The sequence below is a fragment of the Ambystoma mexicanum genome, chromosome 4q, assembly GCF_040938575.1.
Source record: "Ambystoma mexicanum isolate Mex_15411 chromosome 4q, UKY_AmexF1_1, whole genome shotgun sequence".
In the NCBI taxonomy this organism is placed as follows: domain Eukaryota; kingdom Metazoa; phylum Chordata; class Amphibia; order Caudata; family Ambystomatidae; genus Ambystoma; species Ambystoma mexicanum.
Genome location: NC_090928.1, coordinates 465,842,282 through 465,861,842, shown reverse-complemented (window position 1 = coordinate 465,861,842; position 19,561 = coordinate 465,842,282).

Here is a 19,561-nt window from a genome sequence, read left to right as displayed (position 1 = left end):
TATTTTCTGCATGAGGTAAATGAAGCTTCCTCTAAGGCTTTGCATCTCTTTTCGTTCACCTCCCCTTTCTCTTCTTATTGGGTATTTTGAAATGGATCAATGTCCTTGTGTCATTGTCTACTATTGTTAATTTTTTCTGGACTATGTTTCTATGCGCATTAGTATTAGGATGTGACTGTTGGAATTTCATGAATTGGCCAATGCTCGCTGTACATTTCTTGATCTGTGGCTTCCGTTGCCTGTCTCTCTCTCTCCCCTTTGTAGACTATGGGATCTTCTTTAGTCATATCTCTGACTTCTCTTTAAGAGAAACTGTCTCTTGCAGGGGTTTAGTTATGGTAGTTCTAGGAACTACGGTTGTATTCCCTGTTGGATCTCCAATCACCCTGGTACTGGCATCTGTTATTCTGTAACCTAGGAGGAGGAGGATAGATTTCATGATAATTAGTTCTAGGAGGTTGTGATTGGCTTCTCTCCCTGGCAAAATTCTGATTTGAATTTCTTTGGAAATCTACTCTAGGGTTCTGAGTATTTCTCTCTGTAGGGGGAATATATTGTTAGCCTACTATAGTCTTTGAACCTAAATACTGAGGACTTATATCTCTCTGTTTTTTTGGGATCAGTTTTTTTTATGCCAGGTGGAGAAATTCTCAACTAGCTTTGAAAAGAGGATCTTATCTCTCTTTTAAGTTCCTTAACAGCCTAGGAATTGGTCTCTTTTCCCCCTGTCTCTAAGTCCAAATGATGAGTATTCTTCACCTCATTTACCTCAATATTGGCTGGACCAGGTGTTAGTTTGGGGTTCTTGTTTTTTTAATGAGTTGCTTGTTTCTGTACTTAATAGATCCTTTAAGTCTGTGTGATTATTCTCTTGAGACTTATTGAGTTATCAAAATAATGGACAAATGTGTGCTTGAGTTCATGAGCAAACTCACTGTAGGCTGCCTTGTAAGCTTCTTGCGGACTTCAGTAAGTGGAAACATGTTTAAAAACGAGTGGAAAAGCCTGTGTACACGGGCTAATGTGCATGAAGAAAGACATGTTCAGAGTGTGCATATGTGGTGTATTTTAATATAATCAATGTTAATAGAAAAATAAATTGTAAAAGATCTTGCTTGTTTGTTTGTTTCTTTATTTGTAGCGCACGCCAGGCCCGGAGGTATCAGTGCGCGGAGACAAGGATATTTTAAGCTTACAGGTTGCAGAATGTGTTACAGGAATTTACATCATTTACAAGTTGCGTAATTATTACATAAGGAATGTACAGTGTCAAAGAGTGTGTCACTGTGAATTTACAACATTTACAAATTACATACTAAATTACCAAAAATAATATACAGGTTACAGTGCAGAGGGTGGATAGGAGGGAACGGAAGTCAAGAGGAGCTGATAGTGGGGAGGAGAAGTTAGATGGCCTTCTCTCTCATGTCAGGGTGGCTTTAGATATCATTTGATTTGAACCAATTGATAAGATTTCACCTGAAGTGTCGGTATGTTTGGTTTTCCCTTAGACGTGGGGGCAAGGAGTTCCATAGATGGGTGGCTTTAACCGGGAAGCTGTTATCGCCTATGGTGGCTCGTCTGAATAGGGGAACTGTTAGGCAATTTGAGTAGACCGTTCTGGTTGGTCGGATTGTCGGTTTTTTGTTAAACCTCTCTGTGAGATAGAGAGGAGCTTCTTTTACATGGAAGAATATGATATGATATGATATGCTAAGTCATTTATAATGCACCTGTACACAAGTGTTTCTAGGTGTGAAGTCGTAACCTCGCACAAAATCTCACAGAATCTGTTGAAAGTTCAACATAGTACATACAGGCAATTGTTGTCCCTACACCTCATCGTCTTGGATTCCAGTTATATGTTTTGGACTCTAATATATAATGCTGAGGTTTGCTGAGTAGTACAATTGACGTGCAGCATGATTCAAAGTAGACATAAGATAATAAATTGAAGTCAAATAAAGTTTAAAACGTACATGAAGAATATTATTGATATAATACATACCAAGAAACATTGCAATGATTAATTACATAATACATAAATACATTAAAAACGTAATTTACTTTGTAAGAAAGTTAGTCCTTAATCAAATGAATTTCTGTTGAAATGTTTTTTTTTAAATGTATATATTTTCTTAGTCCATGCAACTTGACGTATGCTGTTAAAATGGCATCCCTCTCTTGGTCTTTTCTGCAGCTAATTTTATGTTATCATTGTTGAAATGCACAATTTGTTAACCTGGAGGGTGAACTTCAAGTCTTATTGTTGTATGCATAAGGCAACAGCTCTCTCTAGTGGGGATTACAGGAGAAGAGGACAGAGCAGCTTCCTGACAAAGATACATCTGGCCTCTTATTTATAGTATGGTATGATATGATGGCTGCCTTGTAAGAGGACCAGTTATATTGGTTTTGAACTTCCAGCCCAGCAAAGAAACTAAAAAACCTGGGAGAGGACTTCAGTTTTACACAATCTATGGTATTTCGATCATTCTTCAGTCTAAATGATGCCATCATCTATACATACAATTCTAGATGTTCTCAAACAGAATATTTTGCATTTTAAAATTGTGATTGTATTTTTTTATATGTCTCCTCACTTGGGGCAGCTTCCCTCATCAGAATCAGAGGCACTATGCAAATATCCTTCCTTATTTGCATATTTCTCCCCTTTGTCACTATGATGGTAAGGGAATGTCCTGCTTGCATTGTACTGGGGACTCTGTCTCTTTTCCCTTTCCCATTGGTCTTCTGGGTCATAGGTGTCAAATCTTTTCGAAGGGACTGTATATTATAGCGAGTCATCATATTATTGCACAAATTCTGTGTTTCTTCATCTAGCAAAGGGCTCTGGGGCATTCCCATAGTGCATGGCATAGATTGGGGCTTTTAAGATGTCCTTTGTATGTTGCTTTTTCTGTCTCCCAATGTTACCCAAACAGGCTAAGTGGTCTCTCTGTTGAATCCTATGCAGTATTTCCTGTTCCCTTAACTCATTTTCATCTCTTGACTCATTCATTCTTAGTTTCGGTGTGCTCTCATGTCCACCCCTGATATGCTAAGTGTACCACTTCCCTCTCCTCTCACCTTGTCATGTTTGTATTCCTCCGTATCAGACAGGAACATTTGGTCTTTATGCTTATCTGGGTGAGTTTGGGAAGAAGAGATCAATGCGCAAAGTATTTCGTGAGTGTAACTAGGTACCCCAATACAGCTAGTATGATTCTGGGAAGATTTTGGCATTGGACATGTAGTCTCAAGAATTGGGTGCCATCTCCCGACCTTCCATGAAACTTTTCCGTCTGCAAGTTTTAAGTTGTTAGTCTCAACTTGTTTGAACATCTTTGATGTCTTGTATCAACCCCGCATTATGGTCTATTTGCATTATTATCTACTATTTTCTGCACACACGCTCTTCCCTAGACACATACAGACCAGCCTGGCAATGTTTTCAGTGCAGCTGTTCTTTCCTTACTCTGCCTCATGGACAAGGCGCACACATGGATGCCAATGGGAAGACCAAGGCAAGGATCCGTGGCAATGGCACTGGGGTAAGTAAAGTCAAGGAAATTCCCTGAGAGAGGAGGAGCAAAAGTTAAAACAAATTTGAAAAGTGAAAGGTATGCATAAAAAGGGGTGGCAATATACCGGGTCCAGAGAGGGGAACACGGAGGCACAGAGGCCTTTTTTAAATGCAAATACAAAGAGAAGGCATGCATGCATTGGGGACCCCCTGCGAAACAGAGCAAAGTTGACTGGAAACCGATCAACAAAATTAGTTTCTGTAACTAAATTATGTGCATCATTTCAAACTTGTACTTTTAAAGTCATGCAAACAGATCATGATGTCTTAATATAGATTCCTTGCGAAATGTCCATTTGCCAAACGTTAAACTATGACCATTTTTCATCTTCCTGTGCTACCTGCCTGTACGTATTCATACAACTCAAAACCAATGTGTGTGTACAGAGTAGAACTGAGACTGTAAACATAAACGAGCATTGGCAATGAGAACAGTTTTGGCTTTTGTTTAGACATGGGATAAGCATTTGCTAGGCACTGCTTAGGTCAATGCCAAGAACCTCCTGTTGTAAAGCTCTCTGCTGCTTGTGAGGTTCAAACTGTAAGCAATACAATTAAACATAAATGCTTGTTTTTAACAGCAATTCAGTGAAGGACACACATGCTGCTTGTAAATCAAGTGGCTGAAGGCACACTTTGTTACGGCATTTGTATTACACCAGTGGCACATTTACAGCTTCTATTAAGAAATGAACTCTCAGAAGAGTGCTTAGAAATAACACTATCAGGCACTTCAAGCACAATGCTTGATGCTACTGCTCGATAAATCTAGCACAACGAGAGCCTAGGAGGATGTGTTTTGGACGGGAAGAGGTTGGAAGTGGGTGGGAATGAACATAGTGATTAGGATGTCCATTGGCCTTCAATGTGTGGGTAAATAATGAAACAACACCTACCAGCTGTGTATCTTGCTCTGTTACCAGCTCCCTCTTAGCTGTACTCCAATTCAATAATTTAGGCTTACACCCAACACTAAAAAGGGCATGATTCAACGAGGGACAATAATGTGAGTGAAAAAGGAAACTAGATAAAAGTTATTAATGTCATGAGTAGTATTATTGTTATTATTATTATTATTATTATTATTATTATTATTATTATTATTATTATTATTATTATTATTATTATTACTATTATTAATTGACATTATAATGGTATATTTTGTGTAAACCCAGTTCTAAAAACATTGTTTGAGCAAGGATAAGACATAGTATTTTCAGTACAATCTTCATAGGAAGACTGCGGTTTGTACAGCAAAAAAAATATTCTGAGGTCACGCTCAAAATCTCCCTTTACCACAGAACTGCCATTTATCCATCAAACAATACTGCACTACAGCGTTGATCTAAGCAATAATAAAAGTTCATGTAGCCATAAAATTGTAATTGATCTGTAAATTAATGTGAGGTCAAGCTGTTCCATTCCAGGGAATTGCCCAGTGTTCCAAAGGTGTACTGTACATTAATTAATGGTGTTTTGTTAATGAATACCTTAGAAAATATGAACGGAAAAACACATGTCGGATTTTCAGAATTAGAACTGAACAACTTACACAATATTGTATTTACAGTAATCACACAAGTAACGTTTTCAATCTAAATGCACATTTTGAAAAATATACTATTTGTGCAAAGCAATTAATCAATGTCCTCTGAATGAAATGCAATGAACTGCAACATTCAGTAGTTTAACATTTCATTTGAGGTTTCTGCCAAACGTTTGCAATGGAAGACCACATTGTGTGATTTGCAATAGGGTCTATGGTAATTCGGCAAACATGTGACATAATATTGGACCATGGGCCACTGTGCTTACATAATAGACCTGTCTCAGACTGCCATGACAGTAAAAATAGCGGACAGAGTATTACCGCCAGTGTTACCACTCTGCCATATTCCATGTTTGTATGTAAGTTGGGTGAAATACCTCCAGCCTGGCTGGAGCAATGTACTCAAGAAAAAAAATGATGATGAATTATCAGCAGTGAATTACCACGGTTGCAATTCCTCCATTGACCTTCATAATGGGGAATAACGAAGCACACAATATGGAGGATTTAGTACCATGCCCTAAGCAGGCCATGGCATTGGAGTTGGAGGAATGAGCAGAGAGAGTGCAGCCAAACTATTAATGAGGCCCATTGTGTCTAACCAGAAAATGAACCAAATTCGACTAATGCTAGAGAGGGTGTGAGTTCTTTCTAGGATAAACATTCACTCGAATGTCTTTTAAATAGGGGTTCTTAGGAGAGCAGAGACATTCTAAGGTAACCAAACATACATTAACTGCACATAGAATGTGGGAGGTGACTCCAGCATGCTTTGAATGAACCTCTTCCCATTTGCAACAACACATTGTTGAAACATGAACGGCCCACGTGCCCGCAATTTTATTGGATTAATGCCACCAGCTAATGTAGCATGATACCTTACATAGATGTCATCACCTTGATGACTTTTTCTAAACCTATGAAATTTAAAGTATTTCTCGTTTCGTTAACATGTTTCTTTCATGATTTTGTTTAACAGCATTACCACGCCAGTGTCTTCCCGGGGAATGTACACCAGAAACTAAACTTGGTGGTCCAGATTCAAATTGCTGTGTCAAATTGCATGTTTCTGTCATTTTGCTCCTGTATTTCCAAATTGCCACGGTGAGAGCTTTGCATATGTTGGTTGCAAATTGTTCCTGGGAATATGTTCCATTCTTCATGTGCGCTTTTCATGTTTTGCTAATTGTTGAATCAAAGTCACTGAGCACATAGCATATATACATATCTGTAGAATAAGTCATGTAAACCAAGTCTCACATGCCACAGCACCACCCAGTGGCCATCACTGGAAGTTCACCTCCAGTTCAGAGCCACACCAGCAAAGCATTGAGAGTATGCACATTAGCCCAAATGCAAGCCTTTTGCTCCAAAAAATCTTCTTTCTTAAAGGTGCAGTGCTATTTTATGCACAGCTTAACAACCCTAAAGAAGTCCGTTTTTAAGACTGCAGACAACTACACATCAGGTTTCATTCTTATAGTCTGATTGTTTTGTCATTGGAGCATTGTGGCATGTTTAGCAAACACCATCAGATGGAAGTTCACCATCAGCTCAGAGCACAGCAACACATTGTGGATATGCAAATTATCCCAAATGTAAGCCTTTTATTCCAGAAAATTGTATGTGTCTTAAAGAGCAATTTATATCAAAACACATGAATAGGAAAGATAGATGACAAGTACAAATATCACCTTACACGTTTTACCACCAACATATTCACTATTAACTTACACACTTTAAAAACACTGGAGTAAAACAATACAGACATTAATTTTAAAATGTATATCAGATTTTGATTTACCCATGGCCCAGTTTGGTTGGAGTCAGTGCAAACTCTGTTACAAATATTGTGTAAGCTAAAGAAATGTGCTCACATAGTTATGACGTCTATAATGATAACATTCTGAGCTTGCCTGTGCACGATCCAAGAGTCAGGCTAGATTTCTTTGGTTCCAGAATCTGACGGAAATGTTTTCCACGGATTCTGGATCTGGATAACAAGAAGCATTTCTTGAAGCCCCCTTAAAACACAGTGGGCCTCATTACGACCCTGGCGGTAAGGGGTTAGCGCCAGCGTTAGCTGCGCCGACCCCTTACCGCCAATTACGAGTTCCCTTTCCGCCATGGCGGTTTTTACACCTGCTTTTAGCGGGTGTAAAAAACCATGGCGGTAAGGGAACTTGGTGTTAATTACGCCACCGTAATTTACGGTGGCGTAATTAACGCCTTCCCCACTCCCATTATGCCCTATGGGGCAAAAATGGGAATGGGGAAGGGTAAATGGGGATTGGGGATTTACCGCCCCGCCAAGGTCGGAATGGGGCGGTAAATCCCCTTACCGCCATGGCGTTAACGTAGTTAGCACCATGGCGGTAAAGTCACGGCCCTGGCGGTAACTTACCGCCAGGGTCGTAATGAGGCCCAGTGTCCAAAGTGATCAGATGTTATCACTGCACAGAGACTAACTTCTGAAATTAGAAAAACTCTGCTCCAATGTGTCGTTTTTGTTTCTTTTAATTTGCACACATTCAAATATGAATAATTTTAGAAAGTGGCAATCAGAGCAGTGAATGGGTAAATGGGAGTGGCCAGGGGTTGTATAGCATGCCCCTAAACAAGTGCACCATTTGGGAGTTTAGAAGTGGGAGTGAGCATAGAGATTAATACTGTGTGAAATAATATCTACTAACAGGTGGCTGTCTCATGGTATTTATTTTACTGTGTTTCTTTCAATCTTGATAGCTCATTTCCAAATCCCAGAGCATTTCTTTAGTAGCACTTTACTTTCCATGCTGTTAATTGTACACTTCTTTACAATAGTAGCCTTTTTAACTTAAATTGCCATGAACAGACATGCACAATGATCATTAGCACCCGGGCAGGGGGAGCCAGCCAATCAGATTGCTAGGAATGTGGGCTTGAACTGCATGTACAAGCCCGCCTTCCAATCCCGCACTGCTCCCCCGCCACCATCTTCCCCCACCCTGCATCACTCTATTTTTTTCACCCTCCATCCCCTTACTTAGCCTTTTTTAGGCAGCAACAGGTGCCATCTGCAGCATCTGTTCCATCCACTCGCCTCCCCTTGGCCGCCATGGAAAGGGAAGTGGGGCACTGTACGGAGTCCCGCCTTCCCTTTCCATGGTGGCCTTCTTGGAAAACAATTTTCTCTCCTACAATGAGACGCCACACTTTATTCTAAGCACCCCAGGTTATGGCGTTGGCAACCCAGGGTTCTAATGGCCTTCATCTCCCGTTCCAGGGGCTGGAATGGGCGATGAACGTCACATTAATCACTCTGCCACAGATTCAAATTGTTGAGGTCTGCTGGAATCCTGGTAGTTGTATGTATTGTTTTAATTAAGAAACAGATTCATCCCTTGTGACCAGCCTCTGGCCATAAACCTGTGAAGCACCACAAATTACACTTCATTCATTTCTGTGCAAAGGGTGCACAGAGGAACACTGTTTGATTTGAACTGTTTGCTGATGGGCCATTTTAGGAGATGCACCTTATAAAGAAGACACAGCCATACATTATACATGTTCTTTATACATGTTCTTTAATAACAGGTGTTTCACTAAATAATCTGACAGAGTTTGAAGAGAATGCATGTCTCCATAAAAGCAACACAAACCTTTCTCCTGCAGGGTTTTATTCCAAGCACCTGTTAGGGCAAGGAACGTCCCTTACATACGGTAGGATCGACCCTCCTCCTGTTACTTAATTGCTTCAACCTAACTAAGCAACTGAATGACAATTTAGGTATTGCTCACAAAGGCTGTTGGCTAAACAGCTAGTTTAAGTATACTGTTTGATGATGGTTCTGCCATTTCAATAAGATTCATGTCTAAATACTTTGTAGAATGACACACACAATTACCTGCTTTTTTCAATACAACTCGTAGAATTTTTCTTCAGTGAGCCTCAAAGTTTATGTTAAAAAGTGAAAGCTCTGACATTAGCTTCAGCCTTTAATGTTGCTAAACAGGGTTAATCCAACAATGTTCCATTAGGATTGACTTGGATGGGCCTAAAATACATTTCCAACATAAGCCCTCATCGACTTTTTACCATGCAGTTTTATCAAAGTCCCAGGACACGTAACTACAAAAACAACATGTTAAATTTTCTTATAGTATGCATTAAACTCCACAACGGTTAAGGAGGTGCACAAAAACTTCAAATGGCAAATCCCATATGGGTTATTGTTCAATGTGGGCTTAACGTTAATGGAAAGCATAAATGCCTTGCTTTTACGGCTTCCATTAACGTCACGCCCCATTTTCGATCATATGTATAGTAGGGATGGAACGTAAATTGCGTTTCCCTAGCCTCCATCTTCTCTGCCATACAAATGCCTCTGCATTTGCACTGGCATGGATTTTCATGCTGGTTCAAATGCTGGAAATGGGGGTAATGTTAATGCAAAGAGTAAATGCCTTACACAAGCATAGCTCCCAACCTTTTTTGTCTCCAAGGCGGGTGAAAACACCCGATTTTCTTTTTGGCGGGTGAGAGGCCCATAGAAGTGAATGGGCGCCTCAGGGACTTGGCGGGTGATTCATCTGCTTTCAAGGCGGGTGACACCCGCCAAAAGCGGGTGAGTTGAGAGCTATGCACAAGGCTTTTACGCTTTCCATTAATGTGCCAGAATGGCAGGCACCATTTTTTTACTTTGCATAATGAAGTGCAAATATGAAGGGCAAAAGGTGGCGTGAACGCTTGTATGCTCCTTTTTTCCCTTTACATTTGCACCCCACAGTGCAAAGGAGCAAACTTTGTAGCCAGGGACACAGTTACATTAAAGTGAAAGCGTAATAGAAACCCGCCGGCAAATTACTTATTTTTTTCAAAATGAGCTCCATAGAAACCGTTTTGTAATGGTGTCTATGGGATCTATTTGCTGACATTTGGGTTTCTTTTTCACAAGTAGGCAACCAATAAATAGACACCTTTTCTATGCACCATCACAAATGACTTTTATGTAATATGTAGCATTAGTACCCAGCAAGGGTCAATGAGCTTGTAAAAACAAGTTCCAAGTTCATTGGCCATCGCCTGCACTTTACCTGCCCGACAAGGCTCCGAGCCCTGCCACATCCTGGAGTTCTCTCAGCAAGTGGCCACCATGGAAAGGGAAAAGGGACTACGTGTAGTCTCTTTGCCCCTTCCATGGCGGCCATTTTCTGTTAACTTGGTTTTTACATTTGTTTTAATGGCTACCATAGAAAGGGAGAAGGGACTCCATGTAGTCCCTTCTCCCTGATCCCTGGCAGCCATTTTTTTTTTCCTCGAGTTGAGAAATGGTTGTAGTATTGTTTCTCGATTCGAGAAACCTCGGTACCTCGGTACAACGTGCCTTCGCTCAGGCTTCTAGCTATGGCCCCACGGACATTGCCCGACCGGTAATGCCCCCTCCTCGGTTCATATTGCCTAATTCATTATTTTCTTTAGTAAACAAGCAGCCGAGAGAAATGAGGTTGTGGTCATAACCTAAATGTACTTCCCCCGAAATAAGCTTAGATCCCAATGCATCTTTATTTCGGTTGTTTCCTAATTATAATATAAACAATGGCACTGTCAATGCAGCCATACATGTTGTGTTCTGTTCCTGGGATTTTATTGCAGACTTCCACCATTTACACAACCTGAATACATGTTGTGAAAGGAATTCAAGTTTTGTGCTGCACTTTTCTTTGGTGGTTATTCCATCGCTGCCGCTTTTTTAGCAGTAATAGAATTATTGCCAATTTTATCCCCGTGCCGAATTCTGAGATTGGAAGTAAAGTGGATGATTTTAATTCTGAACGTAGCTGGAGAAACATCATTCCATTTACCTTAACAAATAGGTGGACTTACTGTGAAGCAATTACAAAGGTAAAACCACAAAACTCAACCTAGAGTTATTTCGACTCTAACAGTGGGAATGAGCACTTTCTTTACCAAACTCGAAATCCAGTGGTAAATATGTTTAATTGCGTGATGGTATCAATACATTAGTTTGGCAATAATTCAATAGAGAAATTGCAGCATTATCGCCATACTCCTAATGTGACCCATTATAGCTTACCTGCATGGACATGTGTTTTATTAAATACGAACAACAATATAAAGTTACATGGTCATCTCCTTAAATGCCCTTTCATAAAAAAAGACTTTATTGATAAGTCAAGCCATACCTTATAAGCTTTGTTATAATCGCAAATTATAGATATAGCCAAAAATTGTAAACTAGTTGCGTGACTTTTCTAATCAACATCACATCTACAAATCAGCATGCAATTGACAAACACTTTTACTGATGTCCCCCTGTCACTGCAGCTCTTTTTTACATACCGTCCTTTTGTAGCCTTATGGCTCATAGGGCACCCTATTGTTGGTCCTGGGGTGGTTATATCATCGTACATTGGTTCTATGGAGAAGGCTGGCTGAGAACGTCAATTATGGCTTCACCCAATGAGCAATTCGTTTTAATACATTAGTAGGCCACTGAGCCTTTATGATAGCCACTGGGATGATAATGTATTGATCTAAGTCCTACTGTCGGTTATTTTGCTTTGGGACTTTCTCTTGCTGGGGAAGCCATGAGGCAGGCCTAAAATGGCTGTTGTGCACATATGGACTCACTCTGAGCCTAGTTTGGACTAGTCTGGACAGGCCCTGGTACTAGAAAGTCCAATACACAAAGTGTGTGGGTGGATCTGAGTGTTTGGCATTTTTTAAAAGTCAGCCTTATTGTCTGGCCATCAAACCCTTTGTGTGACTGCCCTTGTGTGAATGTGGACTGGCTTAGACCAGCCAATGAGTGAATGGATATGCCCGGAGAAATCCACATGTGCATTCGTCAATTATGCTGGGATTTTGTAGTTCTCCTTGCCTGCATTCTGGGTGATATGTGTCACAAATATTTGCTGTTGAAACACTATGACCAAGTCTAGCTATATGTCGGGGTTTTGTACACTGCACCTTAGCGCTATTTTCATCTTTTGGCTGCAGGTTATCCTTCCTGGGCTGTCCTTCATCTCCTCCTTATCCTCCCTCCTCACTGGATGGGCTGCATGTATTGTGTTGAGACGATTTCTGGGATGTTTTTATGCTATCTTCCAGTCGAGTCCTCACCATGAGGTAGTAAACCTCCATTGTCCAGACAAATGGTGGGACAATACTATCCCATTTCTCCACCACATTGTGATACATTGTATTTATTTATTTATTGGTTATTTGTAATGTGCACTATACAGCATCAAGATGTGGGGGGATAGGGAAGAGGAGAGGGGATAAAACTAAAATAAAACGTTCTTAAACGGTCTTGAAACATTCAGAATGTGCAAGTCCTATAGCATGAGAGAAGGAGGAGGGGGAGTGCAGGAAGTGGAAGGGAAGAAAACAGAGTCCCGACTAGGTTGTGAGATGATTTGGCATGTGCAAGTGCTGAACATCAAAAAAGGGGGAACGAGGGAGGAAGGGAAGAAGGTGAGAGGCACATTACAGAGCAAGTTTAAAAAGTGGAGGAACAAGTAGGTAAACCTCATTGAGAAAAGACCAGAAATGCAATTGTGACAAGCAGGTATGAGTGACTGCAGTCTGGAAAAGCCTTATCTCATGGAATGAGGGAATACATCAGGCATGCAGACACGCAATTAAGATTACGTTTCTTAAGAGTGACTGCAGCCTGGAAAAGCCTCACCTTTTGTAATGAAGGGCTACAACAGGCATGCAGACACACAATTAAGACTATGCAGGTAAGCGTGACTGAAGCCTGGAAAAGCCTCACCTCATGGAATGAGGGGCTACATCAGGCATACATACATGCAATTATGGCATTCGGATTGTGCAACTGCTGAGTATGCAAGCAGGTGGGAAGGGGCGGAAGGGGCATGCATAAGGGAGGCAGAGGAATACAAACAGTGAGGCAAAATGGTACATTCAGTGCAGGTGAACAGTTTCACTCCCAATGCAAGGGTGGACTGAAGAATGGGTGCACAGTTTGGAAAAGCCATGACTCGAGGAGGGGGCTATATCAAGTATGAAGGTAAGGAAGTAATGCAGTAATGGAAGTTCTCACCTTGAGGTGCAGGGGGCTACAACAGTTATCTCCTCAAGTGAAATGCAACATGGCACAGTTAAACCAGACTATGTGGCAGGTAAAGTGCAGTACACTGCACAGGCTGCAAAAAAGTCACACAATTGATTCAGGCAGTTATAGTGCGGTGCACAGCGTAGGAAGTGAAAAGTCAAGCAAGTTGAGGCAGGCAGGTAAATTGGGGTGCACAGTGGAGGCTGGGAAAAAGTCAAACAAGTTGATGCAGGTAGATAACGTGAAGTGCCCAGTGTAGATTGTGAAAAAGTCAAGCCAGTTGATGTAGACAGGTAAGAGGGGGACGCTCAGGCTAATATAGCTCAGTTTGCCACATAACAACCCAGAGGTTACAGCAGAGAAAGGGCAGGTGTCAAGGAAGGTAGAAGAGTGGTAGAGCGCAGGGATGAGTGTGAACCACAAGCATAGGGCTGCTAGGCTACAAAGAAAGTTAGAGAGACCAGGTGAGATGAGAAAGGCAGCAAGCTACTAGGTGACAGAAGGGAGGGAGCAGAAAGAAAGGACATTGTAGGCAAGTGAGTGAAGTCATGTCACCACAAGAAAGGGGGAAATTTGCAGTGAAAAAGGACATGGAATGGCAGGGTATAGGTAGGTAGAGGAATGTAGTGTGAGGCATGATGACAGGAACAGCCAATGCGGCCACTAATGGTGGGACAAGAGGAATGTGGAGGAGGTTAGGAAAGGAGGATTGACCCGTGAAGGGAATGCAAGAACCCCATAACAACCACAAGGAAGTGCAGGGGAGGAGGGTAACAGGGGAGGGGGAAGGTGGAGGACAGAGTACCACATGAAGGGGCAGCAGACCAAGGGGGAGACACAGAAGATGTGTTAAAGTGGGATGAAAATAGTGTGAGCGAGAGGCTGCAACAGGGGTTAATACGAGAAGCACAGTGGCACAAGTGGTAAGGAAAGAGGAAATAAATTAAGGAAAAGGTTAGGAGGAGCAAACAATGGAAGGAGGGGGAGTTTTCTTACCTTATTATGTGACGAAGAACAATACAGCACACATCCGGAAAGGAGAAGGTGCAGAAGTAGCGTGGAGCAAGAGGAACAGGAGGGGTATCAGAGCAAGCACTGCAACGCTGTCTGCACCCGGACAGGCCCAGACAGGTAAAGGGACTTTTATGGGGGCCTTTGAATGCAGCGCCGGCCAAGCCTTTTGTGATGTCATCTTTCATGTACTGGGTGTTTGTTTTAGCAGTGCACGGTGGTGGCGCAAGTTATCTTTGCTTAGCTTACCAACACTGGTGAATTTCTGGGGTTTTCGGTTTTACTTTTAACCATAACGTACCTTTAAAAATTGATTTTTCATTGAATTTCATAGCTTTTTATTGGTGCAACTTAACCATAACATCTCTTTAATAATGATTTTTCAGTGAATTTCCTGGGTTTTTACCACTGCAACCTAATTTGCTACAGCTTACTTATATCATACTTACCCCAATATAGCAACATTTCTCTCCAATTTAGAACGTTTCACCTTAAAACTCTGCCATTCCCCACCTTCTAGCATCATTTTGAACACGAGGCATGATGACATGTTTGCAAACACGTCCACACTTCGCAAACGGTTCTGTGCTTCGCGAACATCTGATCTTGGACGTTTTACACTGAAAATGAACCTTTGCATAACTCTGACACCTATTCTTACTCATTATCCATTAAGAATCTAGCACACACCACATACTTGGAAGAATATTAGGTAAATTGCAATTTATCTTAAAAATTGCATCAGCTATTGCAGTCCCTCCTCCCCGAAAGCCACCACCACCAGCACAATACTTCAAAAGACAATCAAGAGAACCAGGAAGATGAGGTAGAAGAAGTACCTACCTCTAACATCCAGAGAGAATCATGGGTGTGGCAATTCTTTACCATTGTTGGAAATGTACCAAAGGCTGAAGCTTCCAAAGTGAAATGCACAGGGTGCAACGTTGCACTCAGTCGCGTATGATATGATATGATATGATATGATATGGCATTTGTAACGCGCCTATACACAAGTGCTTCAAGGCGCGAAATGGCACCACCTCCATGCGGTGCCATAACAAATCCAACCACAGCAATGCTCTCAGAAAGGCTGTTCCTCTCTTAGGAACTAGTAGGCCGTCTTCCTCTACCTCATCTTCCTAATGCAGTAACCACACAGACTACTTCTGTGGGAAACAAAATTCTACCAGCTACCTGGCAAGCGATAAAATAGGCTGTTGATCCATATCTTTTGATAACAACAGTAATCTGTATATACTGCAGCACACCACTCTGCAGGGCGGAGCAATTCTGAAGTGCCTATGAAGCTGTAATCAAGGAGCATGTGAAACACTGCCCCCTAACATAGATGTAACACACGGGCAACATCTTCCCCTGTCCACCTGCATTTCCATATTTGTGGTTGGTGCCTCTTCCCTCATGTCCCTCCTCGCCTCACTTTCTGACCTCTTCTGCAAATAAGGTTTCTTTAGAAAAAACCTTTCACAGTAAAAAAAATCGAACTAAAAAAAAAATGTTTATAGACTCCATCTACTTTACATTTCTCAGTAGTTAGACTCAATAAGATTCACCAACATTTCCATTAGCATTTTATGTTATGCTAATGGGAATAATGGACAATAGTGTACTAGAGAAAAATATAAAAGGACAGAATCAATTTTCTTTCGCAAATACTTTTCTCTAGCATACAATGCCATAATCAATGGACCTTTATAACTATCTACAGTCTTTACAGGCCATAAATCATTACAAGACCCGGATGGCACGTGCACACCATCGCACAGGGCAGCCCTTCTACCGTTTTTAATTTTATATTTGTAACATTCCCCCAATGCCTGCTATCAGTCACTCATCCATCCACTAATCACTTCCAAAAACTGTACATATAACCATATGACCATATTAAGCTTCCACACACCAACTGGCACTTAACAATATTCTACATTTTTTTCTTTATCTGCATTTCCCTTAATTATACAAAACAATCGTACACACAGTGCTCCTATAAATGCACATATGCATTGTGCAGTGAGAGAAGTGCATAAAAAGAAGGGGCAGTACGGATGGGCAAGTGCTCATGAGGACTGTAATAAAGTCGGCCGTTCGTAATGATTCTCGTACAGTCCTTTATAATAAGAGCACTTTTATGTGTTATAGTGCCAACATTAAGTTCTTAATTACAATTCAGGATTGGGAAATAAACATCCACCAGCCCCCATGGTCAACCAGACTCTCCTCTTTAACTGTCAACCTTGGAACCAAGCACACGCAACATTCCACTCCACTCCAAGTTCCATTCATATGACATCACACTAAGCTGCCTGAACGTGTTACTGACATGAAGGCAATACTCCAGATCATTACATATCTCCCTCCTTTACAGAAAGAACAATTAAAATAAGCCCACTAATCACAACAACCTAAAGTTAAAGACCTGACAAACACCCTTATAACAAAGCACAACAAAATGCACTCCCAACACCCAAACCTTCAACTAACTGCGGGCCCAGCAGTACACCTAACAAAGAGAAAATGCACCCCCAACACCCAAACCTTCAGCTAACTGCGGGCCCAGGAGTACACCTAACAAAGAGACCAGCTCCAACCTCTCTCATAAAACAAAACCAACACCAAACTTCCAACACTCCCTACAATGTATTCATAACATTCTCCACTCTCCACAATAAAGAATGCAATAGATTACCCACACTCTCGCACTACTCACGCCATAGGGCTGAAGATATCCCTATACCATGAACGGAAAATGAAAGCAGGCAACCCACAGTGTCCGACAGTCACCTCGTGTGTAGACAGCTCACCCTAAGGCCTCCAAAAAGTTTAAGCTCCCAAACTTCAAAGAATTTGTAAAATTCTACAATTTCATAACACCAACACTAGAGTTCCCCATTCTCTAGACACCAAACCAGTGATACTAACATTCAACAATCCCCTAGGCAAATGTTGAAATTCTCAACACGCCAAGATACCTACTGTATCTCTAATAAAAACACACAGTGCACATACACCCTTGTACAGCATTTAACCCTGTGATCCTCTGCACATCACTATCAATTCAACATATCTCAACCAAAACATGCAGACCTGTCACAACCAATTAGTTTAACACATTTAACATTGTGAGCACTGGGCACGCCCATCTTCAAAGTCTCTGATTTGCCCGTAGACTTGAAATGGAAATACATATTAGGCACAGACTTTGCCTTACTCGCAGATCTGAAATGGAAAAGTGTTTAGAATACATATAACACACTCACTATTCGGCACAAGACTGTCTTTGAGTTGCTCAAAGATTTCTATAGCGGAAAAAAGAGACCTAAATAGTACATGGTAAATAAAGCAAGTTATCCCACAGTGATACCACCATTAATAATGCCCGTTGGCTGCCTAAACTCATTTAGAATACCATATCTAAACGAAGGCCACGTCAATGTTACTCACACCATTCAATCAGCTCCCACATACTCATTCAAAATAGAACTTCAAACCAAAGGCCTTGCATGACACCACTAAAACCTCTCAATACTCTCTATCATAACAGGAAACATCCTTACAAAATCTCAAAAAATCCGGATCTAATTCCTTCAGCACAAAAATGGAGGTGTTTGTTTGTTTGTTTGTTTGTTTGTTTGTTTGTTTTATTCACTTATAATGCGCACCAAACCCAAAGGTAGCCGGGCGCAGCAGTACAGAAAATGCGAAGCTTAGGTTGCAGGGTGGGGTCATGGGATACATACACTGTACAAATACAAAATACAAAATATAGATGCACAAAATCACAGGAAGGCAGCAGTTGCGGTATACATGCAGAATGAATACAAAATATGCTCAAGACAATCTATGTACAGGTACTGTGTGGGCGAAAGCTCATCGGTCAGGTGGCCAAAGAGAGTGGGACCATAAGATCATGATGAAGTGTAAGTTCTAGGGTGGGGTGAAGGATAAGTGGGCGCCAATAGGCTATTCATTGGCAGTCCTTAGCAGATTGATGTAGTTAATTCTGAATTTAGGGAAGGGCTGTGCCTCGCATAGAGGATTAGGCAATGAGTTCCATAATTGAGCTGCTTGCACCGGGAAGCTACTACCCCCCGCCTTAGATAACCTGAATCTAGGAATAATGAGGCTGTTGGCATTTGCAGTTCTAGCGGGGTGCGAGTAATTTCTTTTTGTGAGTTTATTGCGGAGATAGTTTGGTGCTGCATTGTTCAGGGCTTTATGAACCAGGGATGCTACTTTAAGGTGGATTTTGTTTTGGGAGGATAACCAATTGTTTTGACGCCTGATGTTTGAAATATGTGATCTTTTGGGTACACCAAGGGCGGCTCGTAGGGCATTGTTTTGAAGAATTTGAAGTCGGTGGGTAATGGATTTGTTTGCTCCGATGTAGAGGGCATTACAATAATCAAGTCTCGAAAGGATTAATGCTCTCGCTAGGATAAGGCAGTTGTTATCGGAGAGAAAGTGCTTGCTTGCTCTAATGAGCTTGCATGTGTAGGCGGTGGCAGATGCCAATGACTTCACCTGCTTGTCAAAAGAGAGGGTGGCATCCAGATAGAAGCCAAGTGTCTTCACATCTTTGGAAACCTTGATAATATTCCCGTCAATTTCAAATGAGGTGTAGTCCTGACTGAGTTTCTTCATGTTAGAATGTGTCCCTAGGATGAGCAGCTCTGTTTTGTCATCGTTCAGGCATAGACCGTGGGTTGCCATCCATGCCTGGACCATGATATACACCCTATTCACCAAGGCCAAATCCTTGTTGTAGTCCCCGGAAAGTGGGAGGAGAATCTGGGTATCATCTGCATAGTTGGTGTAGGTGATACCAAGATGGTCCAGATCATCAAAAAGGGGCTTAGTGAATATGTTGTAGAGAGTCGGGGAGATGCATGAGCCCTGAGGGACTCCACATCGGATGGGGATTGGGTCCGCCGCTGCCGAGGGGGAGAACACCCTCATAGTCCTATCACTGAGGAAGGATTCAATCCAAGATATGGCCTCCTTGGAAAAATGTGCGGCTGAGTCTAAATGGCTGCAAAGTACTCCATGGTCTACAAGGTCGAATGCCGCCGAGAGGTCCAGCAGCAAGAGGAGAGCCATTTTACCTTTATCTCTTATTTCATCTATTTGTGCCTTTAGGTCGATGAGGGCAGTCTCTGTACCATGTTGTGGACGGAATCCTGATTGGCGCTCTCCTAAGAGTTTATGTTGTTCCAGGAAACTTTGGATTTGATTGTAGGCGATCTTATCCAGGATTTTGAGCAGGAAGGGGACTGTTGTAATGGGGCGGTAGTTTGTGGGTATATGAGGGTCTAG